Raw genomic sequence first — 27516 nt, 5'->3', positions numbered from 1 at the left:
AGCCATGGCCGCTGAGCCTGCGCATCCGGAGCCTGTGCTCCGCAATGGGAGAGGCCACAACAGTGAGAGGCCTGCGTACCGAAAAAAAAAGAAATATGCAAAAAGGATGGGGAGCAAAAGCACTGGTGGGAGCAAAGGGGTTCCAAGACCAGGACCCATGTGGGTCATTATCCTCATTTAAATGCAAAGGTTCAGAAAGATATAAACACAAAGAGAGTTGACTGATGAACCAAGATCAGCTTGGAGAAGTAATGCACTGCTGCATTCAACACTGTCAGCAATGACTTGGAAGAAGAGAGATAAATAGAATAGAGCTTATCAAGTCACACAAAGCTGAGAGATGTTATGATTCCATCTTGTTTTCAAGGGCTGTTACATGGAAAAAGGAGAAAGGATTAAATGTATTAACAAGGATACAACTAAGACCAAAGGGTCAAAATTACAGGAAGGTTGACTTTGATCGAATGTAATGAAAGGCGTCTTAGTGATTAAAACTGTCCATAAATGGAATGGACCGCAGTGCAAGAAGTAAGCTCTCTGGCCCTAACAGTGTGAATTACGACCAGTCAGAAAAGTCGTAGCAAGGGTTTCTACTTTGGTGAGAGACAGAATAACTGGCCCTTTGTGCTCAAATTCTATGAAAAATACTTTTGGTAGAAACCAAGTCTTTCCATTATTAAAGGAGTAGCAATGAATCTGGCAAAGAGTATAACATCTAAAATATCCCCAGTGTGAATTACAAGTAGAAGTCCTTTATTTATTTCCATTCTGGGAAATATAACTGATAGAGGCTTATTTTTACCTTATGACATCATACTACTACCAGTCTTACTCCTATTACCCTTATCACTGTTGATTAAGTTTCCAACAGAAGTTTATAGACATTACAAGTCAAGACAAAGAAAAAAAGTGATTCTGTTCCTGAAGGCTGACTACCTAGAAAATTCTAAGATGATCATTCACTCTCCTCATTTAGCATAAAGAAGCAAAAGGAGGAGGGATCTGCAGCCAGAGGACTATAAAAAGCTCACTTGGGTCTAAAAGGATGACACCGTGGACCAACCTGGTATCGGCTTACACTGAACTCTGCACGGAAGTTCCCTTGGACCGCAACACTTGCATAAACCAATGGAAATTTTGTAAAAGACAAGGAATCAGTTTCATATCCAACCTGATTTCTATAAATAGCAATAAGTTCTTAATGGGTACAATTTGGTGATCCATAAATCTTAAGGAAAGAAAGTGGGGATCATATAGCAATAACATTGATGCAAAAGCCACTCCCCTGACAGCCTCACATTTCCTTCCCCGGAGCTTAGGGTAATGAGGCTACCGCCTTGCACGTAGGACACAAGAGTGGCCTTCACACCCGATCCTGTCGAGATTCTGCTGACTTCCCACCCACAAAGGCCAAGACATTCAGCGCAACTGAGGCAGAACTAGTTTGGCCCTGTGTGACTCTGATGACAAGAAAGAGAAGCTCCTTCTGTGAATCAAATGTTAGGACTGCACACATTTCAGCTACTGCAGGCAGCTCTGTACCTAGAGTGGCCTCTTGTTCTGGGAAACGTGACCGTACAAGAGCACGCAAAGATCAAAGGTGGAATGGGGTTTTCACCCAAAGGTTTGCTAAGACAATGAAAGAGAAATGAGGGTGGAGGAGGAAGGAGAGAGAGGAATGAATATTGTGATGATGTTAAAGAAATATAAAATCCGCAGAGCCATGGTCACTGTCTATCGCTGTGCTGAGGCAGAGAAACAGTTTTAGGTTATCACAGAAGACAGAGTGACAGAACTTTTCCAAAATGCATGACAGGACATTTGGTAGGTATTCTCATTAACAAAACTCTGCTCAACAGATTCACAGACCAAGTCCATTTGGTATTGTCAGGCCTTAGCTTTAAACGTAAAGTGGTCCCCCTTACTATACAGCACAGGGAACTATACTCAATAGTCTGTAATAACCAATAAGGGAAAAGAACTTGAAAAAGAATACATGTATATATATAACTGAATCACTGTGCTGTACCTGAAACTAACACAACACTGTAAATTAACGATACTTCAATAAAATAAAATATATATTAAAAAAATGTAATGATCCCCTTTTCTTTGCATATTTGAAACAGCCAGTGACCAGTCATAGGTGTTCCACTCATTAACACCGACTGACACCATACTGGTCCAGTTAAAATCAGCTTTAGAGCTGCCCTTTTTCCTAACTCAGCTACCTGTCTGCTTGCCATACACTATAATGCTCTGGCCAAACGGGTTATCTTCTGGCTTTCCAAGAGCCTGCTTGTAACTTTATCAACCCACGGCTACTTTTTCTTTCCTAAGAACTCGGATCATTTTCCCATTCCTTTTCTGTTCAAATTCCAAACCAAAGTTTTCAAGGTTTTTTAACAGCGTTCATTAAAAAGTTGCTCTTTTTCAGAACTTGTGCCAGTGAGAAAGAACTAAGGTTATGTAAATAAGAAATTATAAGAACAAAATAACGTATAGCATGCAGTCACCTCATTCAGAAAATTAAAGGGACATTTTAAAAAGGGAAAATAAGCTGAATGCCCCTTGCCATCAGTCACTGATGTTGTGCATTGTTCAAGACAAATCAACAGTTCACATTTCATTGACAGTACTGGGATACTGCTAACAGATTGCCAATTCCAAGGGGACACGCAATATTTAACATAGATTATAAGCCCTCAAATATTTTTCAAAGAGAATCTGTCAATCAATTAACCCACTGTAGCATTAGATGCATTACATGTAAACACTTAATATAGTACATATTTTAAATTAAAGGGGGTATATCCATAACACACTTAACAAATGTACTATTAAACATCATCATTTCTCATATCAAGGTTTTATATTCCAACCAGCAAGAGAAAATGAAGATCATACCACAGTCCATTTTATTTTTTTTAATTATTTTTACAAAACCATGAAGTGTAAATCTGGAAAAGACTTTGGAGGTCACCTTGGGTCCAAGCTCCTTGTTTCACAAAGGAGAAAACTGGGGCTCTTGTTGATTATCCGAGCTGCAGAAAGTCATAAGACCACTTACTGCAGAACTGACACTAAATCAAGACTTCCTGACTCTTACCCTAGTGCTTTTATGCTACAGTATGTTGCCCCTCAGAATCAAATTCTAGAGCAATCTTCTTATCTAATCATTCTTCAGCACTGTATTAAATACAAACTTGAACTCAGGCCCTGCTTTGCAGTCCTTAGGTAGAGCCTTCAACTGGGCCTCCAGGCCCAGTGCAGGATCTTCAGCCCCAAATACAAGCTCTAGTGTCTGCTTTGTAGTTAGCATCTACTGTCCAACTCCCAACCAGCTACTACAGTGCATCCGAGTGGTAATCAGGAAGTAAACTTTGGGTTGGGAGATGTACTCCTTTAGATTCCTGCTCTGCCTGAAATCTGCTCTCACCTATTTAAATATTCCCCAGCCCCCTGAAAGGTATCCAGCTTATGTTTTTTCCTCTTTATTTCTCTGCAGTGACCACTTCTCTGTAGGAGACATTGGCTACTATAAAAAGTGGGCAACATAATAACTTTACATGGAACTTATTACATGTATCTTTTCATACAGATAATATCTTTTTATTTAGAGGAAAAACATATATGTATATGTATAACTGAATCACTTTGCTGTACACTTGAAACTAATGCAACACTGTTAATCAACTATGCTCAACATAAAATAAAAAAAATTTTTTAAAGATATTGGTTACAGACATTTTGGTTCTTATTTAGTTTAAGCATAGGATGAAAATACTACTCAATACAATAACACTCTAAAAAAATAAAAATTAAAAAATTAAGTTAAATCAAAACTAAACCTTGATCTAAACCTCACATCCTATACAAAAATTAACTCAAAACAGATCATAGATTTAAATGTAAATTTTTTTTTAAATCTTAGATGATAACAAAGGGAAAAATCTTCAGGACTAGGGCTTAGTGAAGAGTTTTTAGACATGACACAAAATGTATGATCCATAAAAGAAAAAAGTAATTGGACTTTATCAAAACTTAACATTTTTGCTCTGTAAAAAACCCTGTTAAGAGAATGAAAACACAAACTATAGGCTGGGAGAAAATATTTGCAAATCACATATCTGACAAAGGACTCATATCTAGACTATATCCAGAACTCTCAAAACTCAACAATAAAAAAAAAAAAACTAAAACAAACAATCTCACTAGAAAATGGGCAAAAGATACAAAGAGACATTTCACCAAAGAGGATATACAGATGGCAAACAAGAACATGAAAAGCTATTCAACACCATCAGCCATTAGGAAAATGAAAGTTAGGACCAGAACAGGATTATCACTACACACCTATTAGAACAGCTAAAACAAAAAATAGTGACAGCACTAAATGCTGGGGAGAACGCAGGGAAGCTGGATTGCTCATACACGGCTGGTGGCAGAGTAAAATGCTACCACTGCTCTGAAAAATAGTCTGGCAGTTTCTTTAAAAACTAAACATACATTTACCAATACAGCCCAGCAATCACACTTCCTGGCATTTATCTCAGAGAAATGAAGTGGCATCTATTCCAAAGCCTATATGTACACAATTGCTTGTGGCACCTTTATTTGTAAAATCCTGAAACAGGAAACAATCAAAATGTCTCTGAGTAGGTAAATAGTTAAACAAACTGGTATATCCATAGTGTAGATTTCTGCTCCACGATAAGAAATGAACTATTTACAACTTGTGGATGGATCTCAAGGGCGTTACACTGCTCGAAAGAAAGTCAATATAATAAGTGAACACACTGTATGATTCATTTATGTAACTTTCACAAAATGACAAAATTACAGAGACGGAAAACAGATTAGTAGGTGCCAAGGGTTAGGGATAGTGTGAAAGGAGAGGGTGTAACTATAAAGAAATAGCCCTCGGAAGATCTCTGCGGTGGTGGAACTATTCTGTATGTTGATTGTGGTGGTGGTTACGTGGATCCATACAGGGGACAAAATGACGTGGAACTATACACACACTTTGTACCAGTGTCAACCTCCTGATTCTGATATTAAACTATAATTATATAAGATGTAACCAGTGGGGGAAATAGGATGAAGGGGACATGGGACCTCTCTGTGCTATCTCTTGCAACTTCCTGTAAACCTAGAATTTTTTCAAATTAAAAGTTTAAAAAAAACCCCACATCACTCCAGCTTGAGGTGCCACGGGATTATTCCAGATGGTCTGCCACAGTCTCAAGCTTTGGAAAAGGTCTCCTATCTGAAGTTAGATCCCGCGTGCTCACTAACTGCCACGGAAACTTTAGTCCCGTCATGTATGCTTTCACTTTGCTCTTCCGGTATCTCTTAGTTTCAGGAGAGTCTGGCAGCCACATCCTCATGGATTTGACCCCTCAGAAAGATGGAAAATCTTTTCACTCTCTAAAGTCCTGACGTTGGTGGAGGATGGGCACAGCTGTGGCAAATTCAAGTTTTTCTGTAAGAATTAGGAAGCCGCAGCCCAATATAGGAAGGAAACGTGGCGTGGGAGAGAAAACACTCGCTTGAGGGAAAGAGGCCTAAGTTAACTCTTTGGGCCACCCTGGCCAAGTAACTTTTCCTCAGCTGTCTCATATATTAGATGTGGAGGTTTAGCTAAGTAATTTGTGACATGACAGCCTGCTGGATATGACTACTGTTCTCCAAGCACTATCACAGAAAGAAGAGCTACATTTCTGAGAAGCATCTTATTACCGTGAAATGTTGAAAGGCAGAAAACCAGTTCTAGAATGTACTCTTTAATCATCACTCTCTGTCACCATTATTTTAAGGAAAATTATGACAGCCAGTTTGAACAAGTCCCAAATGAAAGGGAAACTTTTCAGGAAGTATTGTAGAAAGAAAGTGACAAGCCTTTCCAAGGCACCATGCCAACTATATCTCCAGTTTAAATGACCCTTTGCTCAAGACAAAATTGTTCTTTGGGAGGAAAAAAAACAACAACTGTTCTGTTATTTGGACTTATCTTCCCTATTCATCTGATTCATTCATACATTCACTCTGGTGACAGCTCAAGGCAACTCAGAAAACGGTCGCACTGCCACTGGCAACGATTATAGTAAAGACGTTTCCTGTGCCTCCATCCTTTGGGGCCACTCCTGCTGTTCCAGTGAAAGAATTTTAAAGAATTTTTTTTCAATCAAGGAAGGAAGCAAAAGAGTCTAAGCTTGTGAATGAGCTGAGGACATTTCTCCAAAGGAATCAATGAAAGACAATATAAAGGGTCATTTGGCCCTAAGGGACATTTTGGAATGTCCAGCAACCTACTTAGGAGTTTTTGTTTTGTTTTCATTTATTTCCTCTCTATTTTATTTGTGACTATCTGAAAAAGAAGCTCTTTTCTAGCAACTTACTGGTTAGTTACTGGTTAGTTTATGTAGCTTCAAAAGCCTAAACTGATTTACAGTAGAATGTGAGAGCTGGAAGAAAATTTTAAAATTGCCTACACCAACCCCTCATTCCATGACTCAGTAAACTGAAGCCCAAAAAGATTCCATGAAGTACCCAATGTCAGAGAGCTGGTAAGTGGCACAGGTGGACTAGAACTCCATCTCCTGAACACCAGCTCAGGGCTTTCTCTGCTCCATCACAGGACCACTCCATCCCTTTCAGCTTGGAAAAACTTCGCAGAATCTGATAATTAGAGCCTCCGACTCCTCCAAAGATACTGCATGTGGAAACTTAAATCCTAACACCTAAATTACTCAGGAATATTCTATTTGGTGACCCCGAATCCCTATCAAATTGTTCACTCTAATTCTTCATGTATAATTCTATCTGAATGGACTCAGAACACAGTCTATCCCATTTTTAATGGGCATTCATATGGCACATATTTACTGAAAGCTTATAATATGCCAGTCACTAGGCTAAGCACTTGATATTGATTATCTCATTTAATCATCACAACTCTATGAGTTAGGGAGTCTTATCCCCAGTTTTCAGATGAGAAAACTGAGACTTAGAGTAAGTCAGGAAACTGGCTCAAGGACACACATCTAATCCAGGTCAATCTGATTTCAGCATCCAAGGCTTACCCAGTACGCTTCTCAGAGCTACAGACTTCTTAATCACTTAGCTATTCTTTCAAATCATTATGCCAATTTTTTCTTTATCAATATATACATGTAGAATTCTCAATCACATTCAGCTTAAGGAGTAAGTGGACTTTAGGCAAAAGTATGCTGCTTTTAATAATTGAAACAACGTGCATTACCTACTAAAGAAACCTCTCAAGAACAATGTCACAAGATTAGCTTTTGACACTGAACTGAAACCGATTATGAACCAAACTTCTTGGGCTCAATAGAGACTCCCAGTCATCTGGTACTTGCCCCACTGTAAGAGTTAGGCTGGGCAGGAATGGTCTCCTCCTAAGTGAGTTAGCAATCTTTCACTGTTCTCTGTATCCTTGTCCCCATTAGTTTTTATTTCTATTGTTAAGGATTTTAAATCATTTGCATATGAACTGGTTGCATTGTAACCCGCAACAGAGGAGTATCAGTATCTTTATTTGATCCACCATATATAAAGAGCAGACTATTGCAGTGAGTAAACCATTTATCAGCTGTGTGTCTTGGATGAGTTACTTAACCTCTCTACACTTCTTCATCTACCAAATGGAGTTAATAGTTATACTCCCTTCATAGGTTGGTTATGAGGATTAAGTGAGGCTACTACTTACCAAGCATTCAGAAAAATGCTCAGTGAATGTTACCTATTCTTACTGTGGTGATGGTTATTATTACTAGAATAATCACAAAATGAGAGTGACTTCACTTACATCATTGATCATGGTACTAAAGGAATAAAAAAACAATTCTGTATTAACCATTCTCAACTAAGATCATTACGTTTGGCTGCATGCTCCAAAATTAAACTCGTTCATATCAATTCTTTTTTTTTTTTTTTTTGCGGTATGCGGGCCCCTCACTGTTGTGGCCTCTCCCGTTGTGGAGCACAGGCTCCGGACGCGCAGGCTCAGCGGCCATGGCACACGGGCCCAGCCGCTCTGCAGCATGTGGGATCTTCCCGGACCGGGGCACGAACCTGTGTCCCCTGCATCAGCAGGCGGACTCTCAACCACTGCGTCACCAGGGAAGCCCCATATCAATTCTTGACACCCCTATATCTAGTAGTTAATTCACCCTGGGGAGTTCCTCAGAGACCCCATAAAATAAAATCCACTGAAATGTGTTTAAGCTTTTCCTGTGGTTGTGAAAGTCATCCGGAACGCCTTCTTTAGAAATTATGCATGTCAAAGTCACCTCACTCATGCTCCACGATGCGAAACTCTGCACATGAAAGCAACACACGGGACACATGCTAAAGCTGACCCGACTACCTTTAGAGGAAAATTCGCACTTACCTGTAGCTACCGCTGCAGCCACCTCAGCGCTGAAGTGAGACGACCTTCCTTCCAGACAAGAGTCTAGATTAGGATCTCAGTTTTTTCAAGAGGTTAACAACTTTACCACTTGCTTAGCAAGAGGCCCACTAGTACAACAGTAAAGCAGGAGCTCATCAGAGCCAGAGAGATCTGTATTTGAATCTTGCCAATGAGCAACTAGATGACACTTTCTGAGTTACTTAACCTCAGTGAGCCTCCCCTTCCTCATCTGCAAAATGGGAATAACAATGTACCTTCTTCATTGAGCTGCTAGAAGGACTAAAGAAGATAATGTATATAAAGTGCATAGTATTCAACAACAACAAATAACCATTATTCCAAGTTTAGGGAAACAGTCTCAAGCAGCAATAGAACACGAGCTTGTCTACTACTCAGTACCAAATTCAAATGAGAGAAGTGATGTTTACAGAAGACGATCCTCCATTCTAGGTCTGCAGAACTTAACGATATACTTGCTTTTAGTTAACTTATCTCTGTAAAGCATTGTAAGAGCAAAACAGAGTGGGGAGAACGTGGGCTCTAGAATAAGCAAGGCTTGGGTCTCTCAGGTTTACTCCTTACTAGCTATGTGACTTTGAGGAAGTTATATAAATTCCTTGAGGCTGTTTCCTTATCATTAAATGGATATAATGATATGTTAAAAGACAGTTGCAATAATTAAATGTTTATGAGGGTTAAATAAAGTAAGACACACAGAGTCCCTAGTACTGTGCCCACCACATAATAGGCACCTAACAAATGCCTGCCCTCTTGCAATGAATTTTATGTCACTGCATAGTTATAAAATTTGGTTGAGAGCATTATCTTCAATTTTTCTTATTGCCCCTTACCTAAAGTGAAACGTTCCCTTTAGAATCCAATTCTAGTAAAATCTTTACTTCCCTTTAGCATACTTTTCCTCTTCTGACAAGAAATACTTAACTGATTGTGTCTCTCTTTTTAGCTGCCAGGAAGCTCAAAGACAAATTCTACTCCATGACAGTACTGGTCTTAGTGGTTCTGCATATTCTATGTTCTCCCTGGTTTGGGCATATATTTTCACCCATATTTAATTATTACAAGACACCTACATCTTCTGTAGAATGTGAGAAACTATTAACCAACCAACTAATTAGTTCAGTCAGGAGGAAAATATTGATCTAAGTGTTAGGAAAAGGGCACCTGACTTGGGATATTCAAGACCTAACTACTCTTCACATTTATCCCCTCTCCTTGGGCAATTCATTTAACCTTTTGGATCTATAGTTTCTCATGTCAAGTAGGATTAATAATCTCTAAAGACTTCTCAGAATCATTTACATATTTAAGTGTGCTTTGTCACCTGTCAAGTGCTGTATAAGGTCAAGAACTATTATTTTCACAATCAAAGAAGAGGTGAATGTTCACATGAGTGAAGGTGTGCACATACGCTTGGACTCCAGTGCAGCACTGGGGACCCCTGCAGGCAAACTCGGAAGATGAGCAGTGATGGAGCTCCAAAGTAGCCACCATGCTAGGCTCACTAGAACACTCTAGGAGAACTCTCTGAGAAGGAAGAGGCCTGATGGAAATGAATGTAAACACTTCAAGGGAAAATCCCAATTCAGTAGCTATCTTAAGCCAATTTCTTGTTTGGGGGTCACTAACCTACGTTGATTTGCTTCAAGTATAGTGCAAATGAGACCATGGTTTGTTCCCCAGGGGCCCGTGGGCTGCACCCCTCACTCTCACCAGACTCATCATGGGAACAGGCTGTGGGTCACAAGGGGCTTATAATGTGGGAATCCCACATGTCTCCTTAATCCCCTACCAGCGACAGTGGATAGATCACATCAACATCCCAAAGTACTCATACACTATTAATGTAATTCAAAGAGGGGGATTAAAAAAAAAAAAAAGCTAAATTTGGGCTAAAATCAAGCAGCTCTTAATAACATGGAGGGTAGGTGTTTCTCCATTTTTAGAATAATTTGCTGATTTATTCCAAGGAGTTCAAATGTTCTCTCAGCATCTCTAAGTCTTTTATTCCAAAACCCCTCCCCCTCACTAATCACTTAGTGTAGCAGCTGCCTGCCCATGGAGGAGAGAGAGAAGGAAATTGCTGCAGAATGGCAGGTTGGAAAGATGATGAGGGAGGAGTTGAAGTTGAAAGTCACAGGTTCAAGTCCCAACTCCACTCCTTGTGAATGTGTGAATGTAATCAAATCACTGAATGATAATAACTCATACACACTGAGCCTTATTACTTGCCAGTGCCCTTTGAGGGCCTCATACAGCAACCCAATGAGGTAGATACCTTTGTCACCTTACTGTATAGATTATAAAAGCTGAGATGTAGAAAAGTCAAGTGACTCGCCCAGCATCAAAAGGCTGGGAGGTAAGGCACGCTGCGATATGAACTCAAACTTTGATTCCAAGCCCATGGTCTTAACCACTGTGCAATGCTATTTTTTGTAAATCTTGCTTTTCTTCATCTGCAAGATAAGGGAACGATAAAACAGGCAGTAGATTTCTCACAAGGTTGTTACGAGGATCAAATGTATGTACTCACGGAGGTGACAGCCCTTTGTGAAATCTAAAGTGCTACACAAATGTGACATGTTCCTGTTCAAGTCAGCATGCGTTTCCTAACACCAACTACTTCTAAGCAAGGCCAAAACGAAGTTACTTCTACATACATTCTGAACTCAGAAGAGAAACAATGACAAAAGATTTTTAAAAGCCATCTGTGAAAATGAGTGACTCCTGTGATAAGAGCAAACGGCCAAGCTGACGAGCAACAGGAAGAGCCTGCTCAGGATCTGCCCACGTCCTTCAGAAAGACACAACTGTCGCCTAAACTGCTGGAATTTCAGTAGACAGTAGAAGCTATTCTACTGCAATGCTCATCCATCCATTTCCAAGGCAACCCACTTTCAAAAGGAGTTTTCTCCAGGCTTAAGTTGACTTTAGACCAGTCAGGTGGAAGGCAACTATTCATAGCTGTGATTTTCTAATTGTGAATATAACCCCAGCTTTGGAGAAGTGAATAGCAGAATCCGCTGGGGCCTGACTGCACCCGATGAAGAAATGTGTCCTCATTCTCGGCCCAGCAACTCCAAGGTCACAGTGGAATGATACAGTAGAAAGGGAGCCAGACCAGGGGTCCAAAGACCGCGTCCTAAGCCTAACCCTGTAACACAGGATGTGTGCCTTCTGGCAAGTTGTTTGCCTCTGAGAAGCTCTGATCAGTATCCCTAAAACAGAAATCATGCTTGGCTCTCAATGCATCAAGGGTTCTGGAACAATTGCACAGGGGTACAAAAGCCTCTCTAAGTTATATGGCACTACACAAAAATAAAATAGTTTGTAACATACAGTCAACTCAGCTTCCTCAACTCTCCGAATGCCCTTTGAACTGCGCACAAGGGGCCCAGGAGAAACTTTCGATGCCATCTAAAATAACTTTGATGGAAAAATGCAACTTGGAGCAAAAGGGGAAAAAGCAAAGTGTAAAAAAACAGGAAAAGCGCCATAAAAAATACATTCTGCTAAAGTCAATGAGGCCCTCCTGGGACCTTTTCTGATTTCTTTTTAGGGAAGACACACATTTCCTGATCACAGACTTTGAAAGTACAATCGACAAAAATATACTGATGTACTTAGTACATGAAAGTTTCAAAATTCCTCTGGCCAAACAAAATCTCCCTCGCATCAGAAATTCCTCTTCCTGCACTGGGTATGACAGAATAAGCTAACAAACGAAAACCATGGCATTAATCGTCACGGTAAGATACCATTCTACACTCTGGTGCCAGGTGTAAGTCACTCTGGAAGGAAATCATTGAGTAAGCAGAAGCACCTGACCCTGTCATTCGATCCTCCTTCTCTTCCTTACATCATGTGAGTCAGATAGAAAAGGCAAGTCAATGTTCCTGATACTTTCCCCAGAATGGTTTGCCCCTCCACCCTTCTACACTCTAAACTGTAGAACTGGTATCCTCGGGGGATGATCCTGACTGCCAGTAGAGTATTATTACGTCAAAATGGACTGTCATGGAGCCACTAGAGAAGGTAGGAACGCACCTCTCCTGCCAAGGCCGAAAGCTTTTGCTGAGACTCATTAGTGGCTCAAAAACAAATGCTTTATTTGACACACTGATACAGTAGGAAGCAATATTAGCAGAAAAGAAAGTAACAGCACGTAAACAGAAGTCAGACATGATTCAGTAGACAAAACAGCATTGGGGAAAAAAAACATGACGTCGGCAAAACAAAACATTCTATTTAAACTCAGATAAAAAAACTGATGCTTTAATTTGTGCGTTTGACATTTTATATGCTTAATCAATAACCTGAAATTGGTACCTTTTATTTTCTCAAATATTAGTCAAAGGAAATGGAATTATTTTCTAGATGGAAGTTTTCTCAGTGAGGCATTCCCATGCTCAGGCAGTGTTGATGGCATGTCTTTTTTTTTTTTTTTTAAATTTTTGCTTTAATGATCTCTGCTTTTTTAAAAAAAGTTTTGTTAAAATATAACTCATATAGCATACAATTCACCCATTTAAAGTATTCAATTTGATTTTTTTAGCACATTCACAGAGTTGTACAACTATCACCACAATCAATTTTAGAACTGATTTTGATCACCCCAAAAAGAAATGTCATGCTTATTAGCACTCATTCTCTTTTTTTCTCCCAACTCCCAGCCCCTGGCAACCACTAATCTACTTTCTTTATAGAGTTGGATGGCATGTCTTAAACAAGAGTGCTAATGCTCACTGTGCTTCCTCCTGGCACAGAGCCTGATTTTGTGCTCTCCTTTTTACCTGTAGTGTTCTTCTCTTCAAACTTCACCAATTTTTTTCTTTCTCATCCTTTGGATCTCAACTCACTATTGAGATCCCACTATTATCACCGTGGGCCACACTCCACCACAGCACTTACCATAGGTGCAATTTAACATTTATTCGTATGGTATTTGATTAGTAAGTGTCTCTCCCAACAGACTACAAGCTCCCTAAGGGCAGCAAGTGTCTTTAATTTTGTTCATCATATCTCCAGCATCTAGCACCATACTTAGTACACAGCAGACCTTCAATAAACATTCTGGATGAAGGGGTAGATGGATGAATGAGGCATCTCATCCTTCCTGATACTGATGTGATCCTGGGGGTTTACTGAGAGGCTCTCCCTACATGTCTCAGTACTGAATAACTTTTCCATAACTTCATTTGTTCAGAAGGAACAAAACTTGGAGGGCTAAAGATTTCCCAGAGCAGGGACGCTGAGTAACATTTTATACTAAAGTTGCTTGAGACCAAAATATTTTCAAAACATGCAACCAAGATAACTGACCAAATTTTAAAACTTTAAAATTAAAAAAAAATTTTTTAAGAACAAGTAAAGAATGATAAAGTGACAGATAAGAGATTTTAACATAAGATAAACAGGTTGACATTTCACCCAGAAAGGAAAACTATCTGTGTCCACAGCAAAATCTAGTCATATTACCCATTGCATCCAGTCAATTTTAGCTACTTTATAGTTTGTTTTGTGTACTTTCTTAAATAATAAATGTAACTACTTAGAAAATCAGTAATAAAAAGATGCACAACATGACTTCTGATTTTAAGCCAAGATTTCTGGATTAAACATGTAGGATTTCAAGGGAGAAAAGGAAAGGCTACTTCATCTATTTTGCTTAAGTTCTTAATCGCTCTGTAGAGAAAGAATAATAAAGAATCGATACTGACAATGCAAATTGAACTTGGATGTGTACAATGACTTTTAGATCTCATTCACTCTAGCTAGAAGCTGTGAAAAACTTTGATCTAACATTCTACCTAGTCATGTTAGTACAATGGTTAAGAACCTTTGCCTGGAGTCAGAGGAACAAACACGAGTGCCCCAGCAATGTCACTTGCCAACCATGTAATGTCAGGTGAGTCACTCACCTCTGTGTCCCTAACCCTGAAAATGAGGACATTAACCTCAGAGGGCTTTGATGAGGAAAACTAAGATTACAATTTCTAGGTACTGGCAGAGTACACAGACCAGATCTTGTGTCCAATGAATGTTAATTCTTATTATTATCAGCAACATTTTATCAACAAAATTCAAGTCACCTCAAATAATGAGATTTATTCTCATTACTTCTCACAGCTCTCCTTCATAAGAAGAGAGTGAAAGGACAGGTAGACATATAAACAGACCAACCTAGAAAATATGAGGGGCTGCTCAGGCTCACCAGCAATAATGACAAAGTTAAGAGATTCCAGGTCTTACTTCCTCTAAGTAAAAACACATTTTTTACCATTTATGGAATAAATAATGGAACTGAAATATTCATTCACCAATATTCATTCAAATATGTGTCAGCCACCCATCCTTTTCCATTAGGAAACATGCATTTCTCCAAGCACCACCCGGTTCACTTAAGCTTACATCTCATTGGTCAGGACTAAGTCACATGCCCCCCCTGCCCCACCCACAAGAGAACCTGGGAAATCAATGTTTTCAGCTGCCACACTGCTGTCATGAACAAAACTGGGTTCTGAGGATAAAGAAGAAGAAGAGAATGGATATTAGACAGTCTACTAAGCAGAGTCTCTTAAAATGGACTTTCATGCTCGTTTAAGTACAGAAATATAATGACCACATTCTTTCCCTCTAAAGAGGGAAGGGATCTTTTGGTAGAAGCCCCTCAGCTTGTTTTCCCTCCATGCTGGTCCATTCCTGGGTGAAGGAGCAGTGAAACCTAACCAGTTCCTCACTCCTCTCCCGTACCCTCCTGACATTCCTGATGCTCCAAGGCTCAACTCAAGTGCTCCTTCCTCTGTGAGGCCTTCTCCCACACCCCCTGCCAAACCTAGGCATTTTCCTTGATGCCCTCATACCACCTTGTGTATAGCTCTACTATAGCAATTACCATAGTCTCTGCAATTTGTCTGATTTGTGTCATTTTCTCCACTTAACTGTCAGGTTTCTTTACGAAATTTTCATCTCTGCAGGCCCAGTGCCCATGTCTATGCCTAAAAAGAAGAAAAGAAGAAGTACTCCCTAAATATTTCTTGGATTGGATCAAAATGGATTAAATTGAATTGACTTGCACTGCACTGCACTGAAGGCTCAGGGATCTGGCTGCAACTCTTTTCTCACCCTGCTGTGGTGGCTCACGGGGTGCCTGCCCCAGAACCATGAAGGATGATGACAAGCTTACAAGCTTATGGTTCATACAAATAGATCATGTCTCAGTGAGATCATGCATTAGCTTGGCTTTCTGGCCAAAAAGGAGAGTCAAAAAACAGTTACATTAGCTTATTTCCTCTCAGGAGAACTGTGGAGAAAGGAGTAAAAGTCACTGTTTACCAAACAAAAGGCTGAGAAAACACTTTTTTCATTTAAGACTATGACAAATTAGTGAAAGTGACAAAAATAAATAAAAACCTACCACATACTCCAAAAGTTGCACAATTGCCTAAAAGCCAAACTGTAATTGTGAATGTGCTGGCATTTGGCACAGAGATCGGGATTTCAAGGAAGCGAGCCACTCTTTTATGAACACTACTAAACTGAAATGTCACAAGCAGCTTTTGATTAAACTATGATTGTCACAGTGTATAGGAATGAACTAACATATGGTGTTTTTAAAATAAACTACTAACCACATCCAGTGGTTTCAATTAAAGAATGGTTCATTGCTTACAAAAATTCCCCTAGATCCAGCTGTCTGCCAAAAAAGTCCCATTGCCTCACTGAATTTCCACTGTCATCAGGCAGATTACTAAAGGGCCAGTCTTGGATTTGATGTGGACACTCAGGGTAACCTCTGTAGAAAGTACTTTCCCCCAGCTTTGTCTTATGGCTGAACAAATCCTGGGGGTAATCTCCTATAAGGAGTATAAGTTGAATTGCAGTTATATTACATGGCCTACTAGAAGACTTAGAGAATACTTAAAAGAACTTTTTAGAATGCTAAATAAGGTTATACCATAGTGTTCTGGAATTTTAAAAAAATAATTATTAAAAAGTATTAAGAAGAGGACTAGTAAGCTATAAGACCCAAGTTCCTGATAGAAGGAACATCTCAGACATGACTCTAAAACCAATACAAGGAAGTAATGTAAATAGATGAATGAAAGGAAAGCTAGTTAGAGAATCGCTGTCATCATTTCATAATCATGAAAAAGTATCCCTGGGGAATTAAAGATAAGGCAGGTTGAGGCCACTTGAAACTTGTTTGAGGACAGCATGTAGAGACCTGGTCCTGCTAAGAAATGGGGTTCTATTTTGAGGGGTGAGATGTTAGCCTCTGCCACTCGCCCAGTGATTTTTCTGTTCTTTGGTCTCACTGTCTTTCTCAATAGTAAGGGTCCCTCCACATTCTCTCCTTCTCAGAATTTGTCATCGCCTCTCTCTCCCAACCTTCAGTGCCATTCATGTGCTTTCTTCCTCTATCCCTACGACTGGCCAAAATGTAGAACTCAATGACATTTTAAAAAATCAATTGTTATTTAAAATAAATACAAACTTCATGTTGGTTTTTCTTCTCATACATTGCCCTTGATTGATCTTTTTTTCGTCTAAACTAGTGTGAGCCTTCTATTAAAATAAGGTTCTCCACGCCTTCTATTAAAATAAGGTTCTCCACACCCACTCTTAAAGGCAGTACATTCTCCCCACCTGCCAGACAAGGAAAGCATCTCTGTCACTTCTACTGTATATAAAATATGCAAAGCAGATCCTCAAATTTATCCCATTATATTCACCACTTAGATGTCTTTACAAATGTCAGAAAGAATCATAAAATAATAGAATAAAAGGAGCTTAAAGAGAATGTGTCATAAATGTATTTCCAGTCCATTTCATAGAGGAAAAAAATCTATAAACCTTCCAAGTTTGGTTCAAGCATGCAAATAATAGCTCAGAAAAAGTTTCCTCAAGCCACACACATCTGATCTAAATGAGTGGCCAGTGGAACACCAGTTATCCACCTCCAGTCCTTCTTAACTACAGCATCTTTTGCTCAAAATCTATATTTAAAAATTGGAGGAACAAGGGAGAGTATTAGCTGTTTCTGGGTGTGGACATCAATAAAAAAATAATCCAAAAATCTTTCTGAAATTCTTTGCTTGTTTGTTTCCTTGGTTTTTGTCTGTTTGGGGAATTCAGCAGTTTCACAAGAAGTAACAAAGTAGAGTCAAAGAACTGACAGGATTTTAGAGTTACTCATGCATGCATTCTGGATATTGGGTAAATCTGCAGTGAATTTCTAGTTAAAGAAATTGCTATCCCCATGACTTGGTAACAGAAATCACCCTATTTTCTGCTGAAAATAACTTCAGTTTTGAACAAACACAACTTGCTATATGGTCCACATGTTTATGGGAAATTTGCATCCAGAAGCCACATTTTTCCATTACACCTAAGTTATTCCTTCCCAAAGCCTCGTAAATGAAGCAGAATCAATTAAATATAATTGCTTTCTCTGTGGCCCTTGTGGCAAAATTTGGTAACAGACAAAGGATAACTTTAATACAAACTGATGGATCACAATAAAACAGCTACCAGAAGTGGCTTCTAAGGGTATTGAGTATATCCTGCTTTTTTAAAAAATGGAATTCTGCTTAATTGGCAAATAGCAGAAGAATAAAAAATTTCAGGGATGCTCTTGTTTCAAAAACATTACATCATAATTCTGAGAAGGATGTACAAAGGTCACCTAAGTTCATCTCTGCAGCAGCATGGACTACTCTGTTTATCCATAATACACATACATAACAATTGTTAAAAGTCTCTATGTAAGACACTCCACAAACAGCCCTGGTGACATCAAGTGATTAACAAATCTCACTATCATAAGTAACGTATTTTATACACTATCCTCACTCAGCACAGTGGAATATGAACCACAAACAGTCACGCAGAGGCAAGCTTACTCCAATTCAACATGTTAGTATGGTTCTTTAGTGAAATGTCATCTAAAATAATATTTTGCATTCTTGCATTGACATGCATTATCTTCACACATTTTAATACTTTCTCATGAGAAAAAGTACGTGCAGGGTAGCACTTTTATTTCTGTTTCGAAAACATGAACAATTTCTATTTTATTTACGTGCTAATTAATCATTGCAAAACAAAGCTGTAGCACTATACAGCATGAGAAAAATTACTTTTCTCTCTTTTCACTTCACCATTATTCAACTCACCCTCTTGCACAACTCTGGTGATTTCTATTTTAATCACATTTCAATAAGATTTAGGTGGGGGGGATAGCTTTTTTTTAACTAAGGTCATTGTTAATACTAAATAATTACATAACCTTTCCTCTTCAGTTTTTATTTCTCAGACACAGCAGAATATTTTAAACTAACTGGTAATTTCTAGGCATTTTATTTGTGCATCCACTCAAAGGATATGCTATTTCAGAACATGACTCAAAATAAGTATGAAATATTGCTCCTGCCCGTGAGGCTCTAATGATATGGCTGGAGAGACGACACACAGCTGAATGAAAGAGGTTAAGTCAACACTTGAAGCATCACAGGCCTAAGTACCAGAATATGTAATGTACTTGTAAAATAACATAAAATACTTGCCACAGGAGTTCAAAAATTGGGAAAGTCATTATGAGTTGGTGTAAGTGCTCTCTTTAAGGCCTTGCTGAAACAGAGTAAACCTATAATTTTCATTAAACTACTTAAACTATTGAAAAAAGTAGAGGAAACTGCATTACATTCTCAATTTCTTTTTAAATGTCTATGGACCCCAAGTGAGGAAACTGCTTTCAGTAATGAGGAGCATTAGAAGGTTTTTTTTATTACCATTACTGTTTAATTAAAGAGAGACTAGATGGAAGGGACATTTTAGATACCTGGAAGCCTTGTCAGAAATAACTCCCTTCTAGGGAATTCCCTGGCAGTCCAGGGGTTGCGACTCTGTGCTTCCACTTCAGGGGGCATGGGCTCAATCCCTGGTCAGGGAACTAAGAAACCACATGCCATGTGACCCCCCCAAAAAAAAAGAACAGTGCATTTTAACAGTATGGAGGTTCCTTAAAACACTAAAAATAGAATTACCATATGGCCCAGCAATCCCACTACTGAGCATATACCCTGAGAAAAACATAATTCAAAAAGACACAGCACCCCAATGTTCATTGCAGCACTATTTACAATAGCCAGGACATGGAAGCAACCTAAATGTCCATCGACAGACAAATGGATAAAGAAGATGTGGTACATATATACAATGGAATATTACTCAGCCATAAAAGTGAATGAAATTGGGTCATTTGTAGAGACGTGGATGGACCTAGAGACTGTCATACAGAGTGAAGTAAGTCAGAAAGAAAAACAAATATCGTAAATTAACACGTATATGAGGAATCTAGAAAAATGGTACAGATGAACCGGTTTGCAGGGCAGAAACAGAGACACAAATGTAGAGAACAAACGTATGGATACCCAGGGGGGAAAGTGGGGCAGTGAGGGGGGGCTGAATTGAGAGATTGGGGTTGACATATCTACTCTAATATGTATACAACAGATAACTAAGAAGAACCTGCTGTATAGCACAGGGAAATCCACTTCACTGTACAGTAGAAACTAATACAACATTGTAAAACAGCTATACCCCAATAAAAAAAATTTTTTAATTAAAAAAAAAGAAAAAGAAATAACTCCCTTCTATTTCAAGTTAGACCCTAAAGGCAGAAAATCCAAATAAGAAGATAATGCCTTAGGAATTCAAAGGAAAGGGCAGACACAAGAGATACTTAGAAGGAAAAACCAATAGGACTCAGTGAGTGGCTTATTATGGGAGAAAAAGAATAGGGAAGAATCAAGGATAAATGAGATTTTGATTATACAGGTAAGAGGAGGATGGGGACTCCGTGCTCACAACACCTCTATAGACATGTGATGAAAAGTCAAGTAACACTCCCCATCCATGGGAAAGTTATTAAAAGAACCCAACATTCCTGCTTCCAGATTGTGGTCATGGAAGAATTCCAGAGAATTTATTTATAGAGTATACCCATGGTCCCCCATGGTCCCACATCCCAACTTCTGCATCAACAGTTCAAACCCATAAAGCCCTGAATCTAAATCCCTGGTATTAAGAACCCATACAGCCCTTTAAGAACCTTTTTTTTTTTCTGATATGAAAATTTCCTGAACAGAATACCATTTCAAGAAGATCCCTACCAGTATCTTTCATTTTTTCAGTGCATTCCAATCACACACATTCTCACACACATACTCACAAATACACTCACACCCCCAAGCTTCCAATCTTATCCTTGAACCCAAACCACAGGATGTGTCCTGCCTTCTGCTGAGGAAGTAATACCTGTGACAGACAGTCATTTACACCCTCTTCACTTCTCTAGAGTATACTTCACATCTTAAATTCCATATACAGCTCTAGTTTTCCCCCATTTTCCACCCCAAGTCACAGTCTCTTTTTAGCCCTGAGTACCCCAGCACCTGGAGCACAGTGGAACCCTCTGAGGCCTCTTGAACTCATGAGTCACTATAAATAGCAGCAACATCAGCTCTCCCATGACACACGTAAATGCACTATTCATAACATCTCACGGCATGATAAAATGAAATAACTATTGTAATAGAATAGGCAGAGGCAGCGAGAAATGACACCCTTCCATAGTGTAAAGGACTGCCACTTGGAGGCCACTTCAAGGTGATTTCAAGAGAACTGCGTTTCCAAAACGCAAGGCTCCCTAAGAGGTTTATATAGTTAACCAGCTAGAGAAGGCAGAAGCGCTGTGACACGGTGCTCCTGTACTGGACTGCATCACAGAGGAATAAACGGCAATTATTTGTACCACACAAAACACAACATTGTTGAGCCAGCCTTGTGCCACCAAAAACACAAGTATGCCAAACATTTTTCCTCTCTGCACAGCACTCACTGCCTTTGAGTTGCTGATGCGTCCCACCCAACTGCCCTTCTTAACCAGATTAATTTCACTGAGAAACACAAAGAAAGAGCCAGAAAGAGATCCTTTTCAGGAAAGAAGGAACAGCCAGCCCATTTGCTTGCTGGGGCCCTGAAGTGGGAATTTCAACTGTTGACTGAAGTCAAGGACACATTTGGTAAGCAGAGTCACTTGCTAGTGGCCTTATGTTACACAAAAGCACAGCACAATAGGTATCACCTCTGCCCCGTGAAAGTCTTATTTCCTTGGTCCTTTCACCTGCCAGCCAGCATCCAGGCTGTACCACTGGCAAGTTAAGAGACTTAGCTCTCCCAAAGATGCCTTTTGGGAGCCAGGAGCCAAGCTGACAGCCAAATCAAAGGAAGAACTAGTGGGATTTTATAGTAGAAAAGGCCAGAAGAGCTTAAAAAACAGTGATTAATGTTCACAGGGAATTAATCTCTGCAAAGTTTTAGTCTGAAGCTTTGGCATTACCTGTGTACAATGGATGGGAAAAGATGAGCTTGAAGAAAATGTTCAGAATAACCCAAAATAATAATTGCTAACCAGATACACTTACCATTTAATACTCCGAGCACTACGAAGTAACCTCTGTCATTATTCCCTTTTTACAGGAGAGGAAACAGGAGCACAGAGAGCTTAAGTATCTTGCCAAGGACACGCCGCTGGTATGAGCTGGGATTCGAACTCCGTGTGGCTTGAATATGTGCTCTTAACTGATATGATACACTACCTTTCCAGTAAAATTCCATCACAAGTGGCCCTTCTGAAAAGGCAAACTTTAAGTTTTCAATTACTTTTTAATACCAAAAGCCTTTGTTTCAGACCTAAAGTACTTCCTCCTACGTACATAAGATGAAAGATAGAGAAGAGGATGAAAAAGATGGTATATTTCTTTTGTGTTTTGTTTCCTAACAGGGACAGAATCTACCTCCTTTCACATACATTCCAAAGACTCCCTTCTCTCCTACATACTGCTTCATTTGGGGGATACACAAATGGCACACAGAAAATTTGTAAAATCTTACTTTGTGACATCAGCATTAAGGGTCTTGCCTAAAAACATTTAAGAATCAAGAAAAAGTAGGAATGCACCCAGAAGAATGAGGTCAGGTGGCGGGAGAGCGCAGGGGTGTGTGTGAGCTGGGAAAAGGGGAAGTCAAATGACAAAACCCCAAATAATCTTGGCTCTTATGAAAAGGTACTCTGTTCATTTCCCCGGAAGCACCGAACAAAAGCAGCTGCCCATTTCTCTGCTTCAGTTTCCTGACTATAACTGGATCACCAACGGGCATCCATTGTTCCAGGCTCACAGAACAATGTTCACTAGCATAAATGCATCAGTTTTGGTACACATCCAAAGAGCTAAGAAAGAATACCACAAGACTGAATGAGTGTCTGTGTACGCATACCCAGTGACCGGATTCCACCACGGGCAAGACACAGGTGTGCGAGGCAGTTAGCACCGCCCAGCGCCGATGCATGTGCAAGCTTGTCAAGAGATATACTACACATCAGACCACTATGCTGAACACGATGTTCTGCTTGTAGCTCTGTTTCCCAACATTCTACACATCTTCAGAGTCTCTGCAGTCACAGAGCAGCCTGTGATTCCCCCATAAGCATCCCAGGGCACTAACAAAACGCAAAGCGCAGAGGTCAGAACCATTGATGGAAGGCCGCTGCACTGTGCTTGCAGAGCCTAGCTCATCCAGGACCACCTTCCCACCCAGAATGGGCAACCCTCAGAGGATGGCAGCTGCTAACTTAGGGGGAAAAAAAGTGCATGGTGGGGGAGGCGAAAGGATTATTTTTAAGGAAGAGCACAATCTAGCTTTTCTCTCCACCACCTACTCCACACACCACCTCCTCGTTCCCTTGTCTCTCCTCCTGCCTGCTCTTCCATTCCACTTGTCTCCCCCAGCCTCCCTCCCCATTGCTCATGTACCACACTTCTCACATGTGCTTTCTTCTCTGTGTCCCAAGCTGAGACACCAGCTCGGACACCACCCTGAGAAGAGCAGCTGTGTGAGGACTCAAAGCTGCCGCTGAGCTCGGAGGGGAAATGAAGGTGGCTAGCCTCCTCCTCAAAGCTCCAGATGCATGAGATTCAAAACGTGCATCCACTCTTTAGAAGCCCTGTCTTGAGACCAGAGCCACAGAGAAGAGAAAAAAAGCATCTGTGTTGTAAGTTAAATGAACCCGTTAATTATGTCATCTTCCTGATGTGCCTAATACTGGAGGATATTTGGCTTACGTCTTGTTATAAATGTCCTTTACTATTCATTCTGTGCCTCCTTAATATGGCTTCTGAAGCTGAGCTGCCAGAGTTCTTGTCCGGAATAGTAAGCATTTTTAAATGTACGGGATGAATCCATGTGCTCTGTGGATCAATTCCTTCCATCACCTGTGGGTGACGAGCAACTCAACACACTCAGGGGTCGTGTACCCAGACCAAAGTACCACTTTAGCAATAGTTAAAATAATGAGGCACTTCCCAAAGTGGCATCATTAAAAGTTAGGACCAGATTGAAATGGCAAGAGAAAAAGGCAGAGCAGGGAAATATAAAAGATCATGTGTGAGGATTCAAAACAAGAAAATCAACTGGATCTTCACCTATAATGTGGGAAATAGACCAACAGAAGCAATGTCTTCTGCTGTAGTAATCACCTGCTCTTCAATAAGCATTTATTAGGCACATATATACTATGTACCAGACACTGTACTAGGTGCCAGAGATAACATAGGTGAACAAAACAAACCTGATCCTAGCTCTCAGGGAGCCTACGATGTACCATCAGCACAAGACAAAACTGTAGGCTAACAAAATCCCGAAGTGAAACATGTATTATGAAGGAAAGAGATAAGAACTGAGGGGGACTAACACTGGAGAACCTACGTCAGAGAGAGCAGTAGGGAAAGGCCTCTCTGAAGAGACAAAACTTTAAAGCTGGAACATAAAGGGAGAGAAAAGCTAACCGGGACCAGAATGAGTGACCATTCCAGAAAGACGGGATTGCATGAGCAAAGGTCCTAAGGCAGAAGACGTTTGGGCACCAATGAAAAAAATCACTGTGGCTTAATTAAAGTGAACAAGGAGCAAATACCACAAAGGACTCTGGTGAGACACGGTGGGCCCTAACGCCCAACCGAGATTTCATTCTAAGGAGTGAATGGCATGACCCAATTTAAACTTCATGATGATCACTGCTGCCACTGTGTGGGAAGAGACTTGAAAGGTGGAGTCCGTGGCAGTTGCCTTAAGCAAGAAATGAGGATTCCCTGGACCACAATGTGGCAGCCAAATCAAAAAAGAGTAGACAGATTCAGACATATTTTACCTTTTTTTTTTTTCCGGTACGCGGGCCTCTCACTGCTGTGGCCTCTCCCGTTGCAGAGCACAGGCTCCGGACGCACAGGCTCAGCAGCCATGGCTCACGGGCCCCGCCGCTCCGCGGCATGTGGGATCCTCCCGGACCGGGGCACGAACCCGCGTCCCCTGCATCGGCAGGCGGACTCCCAACCACTGCGCCACCAGGGAAGCCCCAGACATATTTTAGAAGTAGAAACCAAGAGAAGTCACTGATGGATTGCATATGGAGGTGACAGCAAGGAAAAAAATCAGAGATGATTCTCATCAAGTTACTCTATTTCCATGTGGGGCTTCTTCAGAAGTTACAAGCATCACCTGCTACAATGCCAGGCCCTTGCAAGAATCTAGTCTAGAGGACCTGGTATGTCTGTAAACATAAGTAACAAAAACCCTACATCCAGGGCTTCCCTGGTGGCGCAGTGGTTGAGAGTCCGCCTGCGGATGCAGGGGACACGGGTTCGTGCCGCGGAGCGGCTGGGCCCGTGAGCCATGGCCGCTGAGCCTGCGCGTCCGGAGCCTGTGCTCCGCAACGGGAGAGGCCACAGCAGTGAGAGGCCCGTGTACCGCAAAAAAAAAAAAAAAAAACCCTAGATCCAAGAACAACATAAACTGGGTGGGGCTGTTCCTGACAGACAGTAATGGCAGATATTTCAGTGAGTTTTCCCATAAGCATTTTATCTTCATGTTGGTGTCAGAGCCCTGTAGCTTCCCCCAAATCACAGGCTTAAATGTCTTTCCATATCTGAGTGCAACAATCTTAAGTAGAATTGCACCAGATAAACCAGCGACCAATCTCGTCAGTCTCCATGATAAGCAGCGGAGAAAATAGGGTAATTTCCAAGAGGATCTTCATGTCAAATTGGATGCCTCATGTCAAATATGTCACAGGCGTATGACAGCATAACTTAGTGACTAGCAGAAGGTAACTAACTATAAAATACAAATTTATAAATCATTGCTTTATTATCATTGTCCTTAACAATGATGTCTCCATAGGATCGCTTCAGAAACCAAGTATACAACCCAATCCCGTACTCCCCAGGGAGGAGACCTCTGAGGGTAAAGAGAATGAACTGCCTTTCTTATTTTACATGTTGTACTCAAACTGGTCCCCAGATGCCACAGAAAGCCACAGGACCCCCGTGGGAGAGACAGGTTCAGTCTCAGTACCTTTCTGACCTGTTTATTCACTATTACCTACTTGAGTATTACTGGCATTGTTTCCACTGCCCTTCCTAAAAAGCTATTACATAATTATCATCTCAAAATCCCTTGGCCCGTTTCTGTAGGTGAGCGTCTCTTTCCTTTTTAGCATTTATAGTGATGATGCACTCTTGTTCTTAAATTGCAGAATGAGAGATTATGAGAGAGAGAGAGAAGGAGACAGAGAGACAGATCACACACACACACAGTGGAGAGGCACCTCTGATTCTGGCTTAGGCCTTGCCAAAACAGATAGCAAATGGAGATAAACAGTAGTAATTTATTTGGAAAGGGATGTTATCTTTTGTTCCTCCAGACTATTAACTGTGAACTTTTCTGGCTGCATTTCAAGGCGTTTGCTTGAAACAGACCCCATTTTTTTAGTCAACATATGAACAGTTCCTTTCAGAAAGGCTCTCCCCCAACATCCCAGTGAAACGCACAGAACTCTTGCCTCCTGCCCTCTGGTCCCATCTAAGTCTTACATTTATTCCAACACTTTAAAATTTTAATTTAGTGGAACATCTCCAAACTGTCCTCAAAAGTTTCCTCTTCAATATGGTGGTCCACCTGATGGCTCCTCTCAGCATAAGTACCTCTCTAGCTGCTAAGCCACCTGTTCAGCTCCAGGAGAGAGACTATAAAAAAAAATTCACAGATTCACATCACTACACTTCACACACTCTTTAATTTAACTCTGTAGATTCATTTTTCAACACACCTGAGCTGTTAATTCTAATTTGGCTTCTCGTCACCTGCAAAGACTGAACTGGATCTTTATCTCCACCACCCATAAGAAAGCGTTTTATTGCAGGCTCCAGACTTCTGCAAGTGAAGCAAAGAGAGGAAGAACTATGCTGAGAGCTCTGCCAACATGAAAAGCTGTCACTATGTAACTCCTGTTGGGGAATCTTCCCAAATTGGCATATGTTTCTACTGCTTCTCCCTTCTACAGCATATATTCATGCTCCCTTCAGCCACAAAGCTGCCCAGATAGCTAAACGTTCTCCATATCAAAAGGAACCAAAGCAAGAGACACATACACCTAAACACACATCCACCCTAGCGCTTGAATCCAAGGATGTGCTTTGACCTCCTGCTATTCTGTTCCTAATAACACCTCTATCCAAAGTATGATATCTAACAGGTTCAACCTTTCAAGAGCTGTGTCACTCTACATCCTTCTCTGATTTTCAGGATGCTTTCCCACTATTCCTTTTTAAATCAACCTGGCTAAATGTCACCTATATTCCTATAAATGTCATATATATATATATATATATATATTTCTCATCTTGACCTACTATCTTAATAGAACCTATTTCTAAGCAGGAACAATCCAAAAATTTCTTGAAGAATCTCCCAGTTACTGTTGATAACTGCAGTTAAATACCATCTATAACATTCTGGCCTCCTTCACTAGTCAAAACACACAACCATGCCTAAACTCTGTCACATCTTTTCTGACCAGCTCAGAATTTTACCAGATCTCCTCCTAGACCAACCTGCTGGGACAAGAAAAGCCTCTCCAGAGACATTATGCTTTAGAGGCA

At 40.4% G+C, this 27516-nt stretch overlaps 1 protein-coding gene across 1 annotated transcript in view; it reads right to left on the bottom strand.

Annotated features, from left to right (window-relative positions):
- Positions 1-27516, bottom strand: part of SLC4A4 (solute carrier family 4 member 4) — a 349538-nt gene that overhangs the window by 252737 nt on the left and 69285 nt on the right. The window lies entirely within an intron of this gene.

The sequence above is a fragment of the Mesoplodon bidens genome (assembly GCF_964165515.1).
Source record: "Mesoplodon bidens genome assembly, chromosome: 1".
NCBI lineage: Eukaryota > Metazoa > Chordata > Mammalia > Artiodactyla > Ziphiidae > Mesoplodon > Mesoplodon bidens.
The sequence above is the reverse complement of the archived record's forward strand: the minus strand, read 5'-3'. Positions and strand labels throughout refer to the sequence as shown.